This window comes from Canis aureus, chromosome 4 (assembly GCF_053574225.1).
Source record: "Canis aureus isolate CA01 chromosome 4, VMU_Caureus_v.1.0, whole genome shotgun sequence".
Lineage (NCBI taxonomy): Eukaryota > Metazoa > Chordata > Mammalia > Carnivora > Canidae > Canis > Canis aureus.
The window spans coordinates 68,739,464-68,749,689 of record NC_135614.1 but is presented as its reverse complement, the minus strand read 5'-3'; positions in this window follow the sequence as shown (position 1 = coordinate 68,749,689).

Here is a 10,226-nt window from a genome sequence, read left to right as displayed (position 1 = left end):
TTAGAAAGAGAAATTTCTTGCTTGAGTGGAAGACATACAGAATTGTATCCCTGCAGTGCTAACATTCACTGGATGTGCTATAGAAATATGACAGCAGTGAATAAAATTTTTTCACAGATATAGAGCAAATTTTGCTAGTTTTCTAAAAGACTCTCTAAACTGTCCTGTTTCTCTACCTTTCCTGCCCGCCAGAGTCCTCCAATGCCATCTTTGTGGGATGATGTGGCTTCTGGCCAGCATGTGACACAGTGTGAGGATTGGAGGGAAGAAATGATGGGGAGCTTTTCAGGGAGAGCTGGGGATTCCAAAGTGAAGAGCTGGGCTACAATTCTCTGTACAAGAGTGCTACTGGGGAAGGAAGGCTTTAAAAAAAATTCTTAAGATGTTACTTCAGAGCTTAAGGACTATAGGAAACCAGCCTCCAAAAGCAACAATCACACCATTTCACTCCCCTGTGTCTCCACCAGCTTTTTCTGCCTGACTTACTAGATTAACCACCTGCCTATTTGGGGGCTCTTCCACTTGCAGTTCCAGAGGAGATGAAGTGGAGACCTCCTTGCTTACGTTATTGACTATTCTTTAGTTGTTAAGAAGAAATTGCACTGGGGGGCACCTGGGTGGTTCAGTCAGTTAAGCATCTCCCTTGGGCTCAGGTCAAGATCTCAGGGTCCTGGGATGGAACAGAGTCTGGCTCCCTGTTCAATGGAGGGTCTACTTTACCCTCTACCCTCCCCCCATGCTCCCGTGCTCACTCCAGTGCTCTCGCTCTCTCTCTCCCTCCCTCTCAAATAAATAAATAAAATCTTTTTTAAAAAGAAGAAATTGCACTGAGGAAAGGAGTCACCTGGCAAGAGTAGGCAGAAAATGTCCTAGAGAGGGTAAATATGGGACCAATGAAAAGGAATGAGAAAGAGGGAGGAAATGTTCTGGTGAATCTGTGGCCCAGTTAGGACTCACATGCTCCTTCTGACTTTATCTGAGTTCAGAGGAAATGTTTCAAATTTGTCTTGATTATTTCAGCTCTTCTCGTCGGGCTGCATATCTCAGCACCTGGAGCCACCAGAGGTGTGGTAGGATAGCTAAACATTGACTGGGACTTCTAGCCAGCAGTAAAGTCTCTTAAAATTACTAATTCCAGTATTTTTTAAATGCTTCTGTGGTTTAAAGTCACATAATAGTTTGTACTCAGTAATAGTGCAGTGACCACAGAAAGCATTACTAGTTGTAAACACACATTCATCCTTGCAGAGATTCCCTTTTTTCATAAAAATGGAAATGGATGAGGCAGTTGTTTTCCTAAGTCAGAAAAGTTACAATTATATGAGCAGTTTTGAAAAATATGTAATAGAAATATAGTTTGTAACTAAGTTGTAGTATAACCTCACACAACACTTCTCAGTGTTTTTATATCCTGGCACACAATGAAGAAAATATTTGGCACCTAGGCTAAAATGAAGAAGATTAGGGAGAGGTTTATGGGGTTTGGTTTTAAAAATCATTACTTTTTAATGTTATGATTATGAAAAAAACAAACTATTCAGGAAAACAATAAATATTAAATTGTATTATATTTCCAGGTATAATACCTTCAAAATTTTATGATAAATTTGAGTTTGTTTCTTTGTATCAGTGAAATTACATTGTGACTGATTCTTGTTGTTAGAAAAAAAAAACAAGGTCACTGAAAAAAATAATTTGAATTCACTGTGCGATGATTCTATTTAAGTCACAAAGTATATTACAAGACCATGGTTCTGGATATCTCTTCACATTACAGATTTAGCCATGTTGACATTCATGGTTCAGAATGTATCCACCCCTACCCTGGCAAGATCTGGGGCTGGAGTCCAACCAAGTCTGGCGGTTTACCAGGACTGATTGACTTCAACATCATCCCTCTGAGAAGCCAGCTTTTTAAAGGAAGAAATAACTGTATACTTGCACAAACTTCCAGAGAGCGGAGAAAGAGAACATTTCCCTCCTCATTTTGTGAAGCTATAGTAACTTTGATACAAACCCTGAAAAAGATATAGCAAAAAAGGAAAACTGGCCAATCTCAGTTATGAACAGTAATACAAATATTCTAAACAAAGTAATAGTGATATAGGCTGGTTGAGTCTGAGGACCAGAGGGGGTCCCTGCAAGACTAGCCAAGAGGATCCTTGGCTTCGCACAGGATAGAAATCAAACTTGAGCCAGCAGGAGTGAGAGCAGAGTTTGTGGAAGGTGTAAAGAGAGTACAGGTACAGACAGTATCTAGGAGACTCAGCACAGAAAGGAGAGACAGTTCCCCTTTGCTTGGGGTCTGGGGTACTTATAGAGGATTGTGGTCTGATATACGTGTCCTTCAGGCATTTAGGAACCAGTTAGAACAAGGACGGGAGTCCAGGTGTCCTCCTTGAGTCATTTATTCCTTGGAGCCAGGGGGTCCTGTGTTAAGAAGCCTAGTGCCAGTAATCTAGAATACACACATATTGGCTCCATCTGCTCTTTCTTGCCTGGTCCTCCTTAGGTGTTATCTGTTGTGCTGGAAGGTTCTAAAGAAATCATTCAACTCCGTGTCCCTGACAAGGAAGACATACACTATTTGTATTATAAAGCATATGTAAGGTGGGGGTGCTGGTCCTGGCAAGAATAGAACAGGAAAAGAGGCAAAAAGCAGATTTTTATGGAGTCCCTTCAGCTTCTCTTTAGGAAACTGAAACCAGAAATATGCATAAAAAAGAAAAATATGGAGACCAAACTGGGCACCAAGGAACAGGTTGAGGAATGCTACTCCATGCATTGAAAGAATAAAAGAAAAAAACCTTATGATCATCTCAACAACATAGAAAAATCATTTGCTGAAAATTCAAAAGTCAGGAGCACCTCAATGGCTCAGTGGGTTAAGGGTCTGTCTTAGGCTAAGGTCATGATCTTAGGGTCCTGGCCAGGCTTTTCTGCTCAGCGGGGACTCTGCTTCTTCCTCTGTCCCTCCTCTGCTGAGTTCTCTCTCTCTCTCAAGGAAATAAAATATTTTAAAAAAGAAAATTCAATGTTCATTCATACTAAAAAAAAATCTATTTTAGACACTCATAAGGATCTTGCCAACTGCCTCTGGATTCAACCTCTAGTTCAATCTGCCCAACAAGAATCAAACAATATTAATTAGTGTAATAAAGTATCATGGACTAGTAGTCCCACAATAATTCCCAATAACAAAAATAACTGTCCTCACATTTGGAGAGAGAGGCACTGCAGTACTTCAGGCCACAGCTGCCTGGAGGTTACCTCCTAGAGATTACCAAGAAATGACTCTTGCTTCCTCTAGTTTGGAATCAAGTTTGGGGTCAGTTTGGCAGCTGTTGTGCAGGAAGCAGCCCCGACCTCTCCCAGGAACAGTGATTCCAGGCTGAGCAGCAAGCGTGCCATCTGTGTTCCAAAGCCTGTGATCGAGGATCTGACGACCACATTGAGCCCGTATCCCCCAGACCTCTTACAAGGAGCTGGTTCCCAATCTCCCAGAACCCAATCTTGAGGAGTGTTTCTCACCTCAAATGTGAACACAAATCACCTGCCACGGATGAGATTCAGATTCAGTAGGTCTGGGGTGGAGCCTGGGAGACTGCACTTCGAAGCAAGCTCCCAGGTGATGCTAGTGCTGTCGGCTGACCACACATTAAGTAGCAAGTTAAACTATAAATCCTAGCTTACTTCTGGCTCCGCTGGGAGGGAAGGGTGGGAGGAGGAGGGGGGAAAGAGCTTTTTTTGTTCTGCTTTCCATGAACATCAAACTAAATCAAACCTATTGGCGATTGCAGCAGCACTGACTTGCCAGCGCAAAGAAGAGAAGGGAAGATCTTTGCCAGGGGAGGTATGAAGATGTGTTTGGAGCGTGGCGGTTGGGCATTGGGAAGTGGATAATATCTAGGTATAAGCAGAGCTCTGCATGCTCCTGGGAACTGGTCAGAAACACTCGCCTTCAGGACACTAGGGCAGAGACAACAGTCAGCCCGCTGTCTGAAATTTCTGAACGCACTCCAAGGTTTTAATGATGTTGGAGTTTAAGGCAGTGAAAACTTTTTAAATCTCAGTAGAGATGTTTCAGGTTGAGTCATCTGTAGAGTGATTAATAATAAACATACTTTATGAATCATCATTACCTTCCACCCTAGCCAGGTTGGTTTTTTTTTAATTGGAGTTCAATTTGTCAACATATAACATATCACCCAGTGCTCATCCTGTCAAATTCCCCGCTCAGTGCCCATCACCCAGTCACCCCAACCCCTCACCCACCTCCCCTTCCACTACCCCTTGTTCATTTCCCAAAGTTAGGAGTCTCTCATGTTCTATCACCCTCACTGATATTTTCACTCATTTTCTCTCCTTTCCCCTTTATTCCCTTTCACTATTTTTTATATTCCCCAAATGAATGAGACCATATGATGTTTGTCCTTCTCCGATTGACTTATTTCACTCAGCACAATACCCTCCAGGTCCCTCCACATCGAAGCAAATGGTGGGTATTTGTCGTTTCTAATGGCTGAGTAGTATTCCCTTGTATACATAGACCACAGCTTCTTTATCCATTCATCTTTTGATGGACACCCTAGCCTAGGTTTTAAATATATTTCCCTATTTTCTAAAACATCTTTTCAGAAACTTTTGATTAATAGTTAAAAGCATCCAGATAAATGGATTCTACTTTTCTGGTTTCCTACCGTTGATCTCTCATTGCTTATTATTATTTTGAGAGATCAAGAGAGCTGATCTCTTTGCATCAAATAGTAGGAAACCAGAAGTAGAATCCATTTATCTGGATGCTTTTATTTATTTTTTTAAGATTTTATTTATTTTTTCATGAGAGAGAAGCAGAAACATAAGCAGGGTCCACACAAGGAGCCCGATGTGGGACTCGATCCCAGGACCCCAGGATGATGCCCTGAGCCACAGGCAGACGCTCAACTGCTGAGCCACCCAGGCGTCCCTATCTGGATGCTTTTAACTATTAATCAAAATTAAGTTCCTCATTCTAGAATGGGAGTCCCTTTTCTTCCGTTCCACTCTCTGCCTTTACCCCTCCAATTTTCTCATTCTAAATCAGTAAAACAGGTGGGGAGGGAGAAATCTCAATTCTCCATCACAAATTATGTCCTTTGCTAACAAAACGTAGTGAGAACTCCCTTATGGAATCCTGAAGATGGGGAAAGGATTGCAGCCAAGGGAGAAGCTAGTGCTGGAAATATTAAGTGAAGAAAAGCAAGGAAATGAATATTCTCAGTCTCTCCCCTCCCTCTTCCTCCCCTCTCCTTTTCCCCCTTCCTCCCTACCCTGCTCTATGTGAATACAACAGAGTGGAGGATGCTTGAATAGAAGCTCTGAATATAATTTGTAGATTTGGTTTGGGAAAATTTTTAATACTTTAAAAAACATAGAATAGGGATCCCTGGGTGGCGCAGCGGTTTAGCGCCTGCCTTTGGCCCAAGGCGCGATCCTGGAGACCCGGGATCGAATCCCACGTCGGGCTCCCGGTGCATGGAGCCTGCTTCTCCCTCTGCCTGTGCCTCTGCCTCTCTCTCTCTCTCTCTCTCTCTCTCTCTCTCTGTGTGTGACTATCATAAATAAATACAAAAAAAATTTTTAAAAAAAGCATAGAATAATTCTTTAAGAATTGAAACCAAAATGAACAACAGAGGTCCTAAATGTGTGTTATAACCACACCAGGAACTATTTCAAGTGACTTTAAAAGACAGTAATATTATTTCTCTCTAGTGGGATAGACCAAAGACTTTATAGAACTCAAAAATTATGATGATTTTTGGTAATCACATTATGGTGTTGGAATTGTTATTGTGACTATGTGGGTGCATAGTGGGATGAAAGATATAATTAATGGTGTTGCTGGAAAGTACTGGGCCATAGGAGGGAGAACAGGGTAGAAACGTTTCATCTGGAGGAAATTTCTCTTTGGTTTAAACTCCTTTCTATGCTCCATTCTTCTTTATCTTAAAATTTTTTATGTACAACGTAATGATTTAATCTATGGGAAATGATTAGCACAATCAAATTAACATATCAATCACTTCACACAGTTACTTCCGTGTGTGTGTGTGTGTGTGTGTGTGTGTGTGTTGAAAACACTTAGAATCCACTCTCTTTGGCTCTCTATTCTTGTGTTAGGTTTCAACTTTGTTCTCTAATGCCTAGTAGCTGCCTGCTGGCTTTTAATGCGAGTGTCTTGTTTCTTTTCATTAGCTGGTAATGCTGCTCCCTTGGGCCACTAGTCTTATTCTAAGCACACTTAGGTGTGAAACCCATGCAGACTTATATTTGAAACGCGTGTCAGGGCTTAACCTGGAAGACCAAAGGTGGGTGCAAGGGACTTGCATTTTCCCGGTTTACTGAGGGGTTTTTTTGGCTCTTGTGCTTCACAGCTAAACGAATAAATTAGTGAAATAACTGTTACTGTGGGGGCGGGGTTTAAAATTTCCTTGCAAAACATTCCCTCACCATCTCTAAAACCCCTGAAGGCCAATCCTGTTGCCTTATTACTGACCCGAAGTGGATGATTTAATTCCCAAGACTCTAAATGCGTAGAAAAGGAGGGGCCGGGAAGGGAACCCCGGGCTAAGGCCCCAGGCGGCGGTGCACCGGGCCCAGCTCCCCCGCAGCAGGAGAGGGGGCCGCGCGGGGCGCTGCCGAGGGGCTCAGGGCGCGGGCACCCAGTGGGCGGGGGAGACCTCAAAAAGCGATGGATGGTAATGGGAGACAGCCCAACCCGAGCAGGCTGCCGGAATCCCCCTGGGTGCACGACCGCCCCGCAGCCCCCCGCCTGCCCGGGGCCCTGCCACTGGCCCCCCGGGGCCGCCTCGCGCTCCCACACCCACACCCAGACCGAGCTTGGGCCCCCGCCGGCCTGGCACACCGCAGACCTTGCAAGGGAGGCTGGCTGGGGAGCCCATCTGCTCATTGCTTTTTAGAGACCGGGTCCCCAAGGGAGCAAACCCCTTCCAGGCTCAAGTCCTGGGGCTGCAAGCTCCTGCACCTGCTTCAGGCCGGAAAGGGGAGATGGGTCTTCACTGCCTTTCGCAGCACCTGGCAAGGGGGAGGCTCTGGGCACATGCCTACTGGGGTGAGGATGCAAGGTTGATGACCTTGAAGAAGAACCTTGGATCACGCAAAATGCAGAACAGAGGATAGTGTATAGTGGCTAGGATTTTACTCCAGAATCCAAGAATGTAAAAATTACTCACGTGAGAGATGTTTCTTAAAAGCCACGTTTTCCATTTGTTTTATGGGAATAAAGAACTATAATTGGGGGCACCTCAGGGCCTCAGCCGGTTAAGCACAGGAGTCTTGATTTCAGCTCAGGTCATGGTCTCAGGATGGTGGGAATCGAGCCCCACCTGGGCTCAGCACTCAGGGGAGGCTGCTTCTCTCCTGCTCCTCCTCCTCCCTATGTCTGCTCTTTCTCTGTCTCTCTTTCTCTCTCTCTCTCTTTCTCTGTCTCTCTTTCTCTCTCTCTCTCTTTCTCTGTCTCTCTTTCTCTCTCTCTCTCTCTTTCTCTGTCTCTTTCTCTCTCTCTCTTTCTCTCTGTCTCTCTCTTTCTCTCTCTCTCTCTTTCTCTTTCTCTCTCTCTCTCCTTCTCTCTCTCTCTCAAGTGAATCTCAAAAACACACATGCACACACACAAAAACCATGACAGAACCATGGACTTCTACCCTCATATCTTTGATCAAATAATAATGATTATACCTTTACAAAGGTTATTAGTTGTGTGTCAGGAACTGTCACCTTACCAATATTTTATTAAATCCTCACAGCTGCCTTTTGAAATCAGTATTTTTTGTCCTCCCTTCACAGTTTAAAAAAAGCAACTGGCAGGGGAATCCCTAGGTGGCTGAGCAGTTTAGGGCCTGCCTTTGGCCCACGGCCTGATCCTGGAGACCTGGGATCAAGTCCCGCGTCCGGCTCCCTGCACAGAGCCTGCTTCTCCCTCTGCCTGTGTGTCTCATGAATAAATAAAATCTTTTAAAAGAGCAACTTAGTTTAATAATTATATATACTTGGTAAAGGTTGAAATAAGAATTGGAACCCAACATGTAACCTTTTGATATCTAAAGCTCTTTTGTCTCTCTCTCCTCTCGGTTGTCATTTAGGAATCCAGAAGTAGAGGACCAAAGCAGGAAGTTGAGAGTTCAAATCAAGACCGGAGAATTGATGAATCACTTTGGTCCTTACCGCCTCTCCAAACCAGTCCCCCTACAGAAATCTCTCTGGAGACCCAGGTTTTCACCTCCACTCTAGCAAAGCCTGTGCTCTAACTTCAGGTGATGATGAGAATATCCAATATCACATATGTAAAGGACACAGAATGTATCTGGTTTTTCACACAGAGTAACCCCATTTGTGATCTTTCTTGTTTTTAACTTTAACCCTATTAATCACTGATACCAGTTCAACTTTATAGAATTGGGATCAATATGATTCTACTTTTGACTTAACATCATCAGACTCAGCCTTCTGAAACAATTTGTCTCAAAGTAATGTCACCACCCTACCTAATGCACTGTAATTTGGGACTGCACAAGAGACCAAACAGTATATGAAGTCCCATGCTAGAAGTAGGGATGGAGGCACAGGGGAACTGAGCAGGAGTCTCTGCACAGTACAGACGGGTGCCCTCCCTTCCTGCTCTCCCCGCCCTTCCCTCCCCCGAGCTGTAGAAGTGGGTTTAGGTGCCTGGTAGCCTGGTCACTGAGAGAAGCAGGAGAGGACTTCCTACTCCTGTGAGCCCATTTATATTTGGGAAATGCTCAATACACCGGGGACTGCCTGTATTTGGAAGGTTCATTAACTCAGCATCCTGTTCTCAACCTCTAAGCTGCATTTTGGAATCCTTAGTCCGTATTTTTATTAAGCCTTAAAACTTCTTTTAATGTGCATTTGGTGCCAACTTTTTTCTAGAGCTGTATCAAAAACGAGAAACCTGTACTCACATCACAATGTAGTTTTGATAGGGGTGTTTTGGTTTTACAAGACAGGATTGGGTATAACCATTGAATTAAACGTAGCAATCATGTCCTCGGAAAAAAAAAAAGCTCCATGCTAAGCTCAGTCCTTTGCCTCTTCTCTCCGTCTAGACACTCCATTTCTCTAGATTCAGAGGTGGAAGTCATGGACCAGCCTTTTTGCCACTGTGTGAAGAAGGCTTGGGAATCTGCAGAGGTGGTGCTAGAACCCCCACTGCCTTTGCCTCTGAGCTCAAAAGATTTGGGGCCATGGCCTCTCCCTTTCTACCCTAAGCTGGGGGAGCCCTGGTGGGACAGTATATATTTCAACTGGGAACTACTTTCTAGTCTGTGTGGGCTACTGAGCCACACCTGCCCTCAACACAGCCACTCATCTGGAACCCAGAACACTTTGGAGCCAGACTTAGATCTGTCTGCATAGGAGCCATCATCCACGAGCCAAAAGGTACTAGCCCCCAGAGAACATGGTACTACAGAACACTGGACAGCTACCTGCCATGGCTGGCTCTTAGCCACATCCATCCAGCTCTGGACACACACCCCAGAGACGGAGATCTGTGGTGGTGGAGACCTCCAGAATGATGCTGTCCTCCCCTACCCCACCCTGGATACATGCTACTTTTGAACCATGAGGCCTTAGGACCATATGGCCTTAGGAAAGCTGAAGGATCAGCCTGGGAACTTGTCTCTTCATTTAGTCCCTAATAAGACAATAAATGTTGTTTTTAGAGGCCTTTCATAAATGTTTTGTGCCCTTTCTCAATAGTAGACAGAATTACAAGAGTAGAGGGAGGGTGCATATGTGAGGAAGTCCTTTTTCTCTCCCATTAGTACTCTGAATAAAGGTATGGAGCTGGAGAAGGGAGAAGAGTGAAGGGTGAAGGGCCGGGGACAAAGCTCTGATCCTGAGCTACCCTTGGGACCTACTAGCGGTAGGAATTTAGAGCTCTCCTCTTCTTTGGTCCTGGGCAGGGTTGGGTTAGAAGTGTTCAAGCTGACCAGGGACAAAGGAGTGCCAATTTTAGCCTCATACAAAGTCAGCCTTAAAATCTGGGTGAGTCGGGGAGTGGATATACAATGAGGCAGGGATCTGAGAATCTGGTTAAGTAGGATATCTTTCTGCTTGAACAATTCTTCTGAGTTTAGCCAAGGAACAGTTCCTACATCTTTAGTTTCTCTGCGGTTCTACTCTACCCACCTTCCCCACCCCAACCA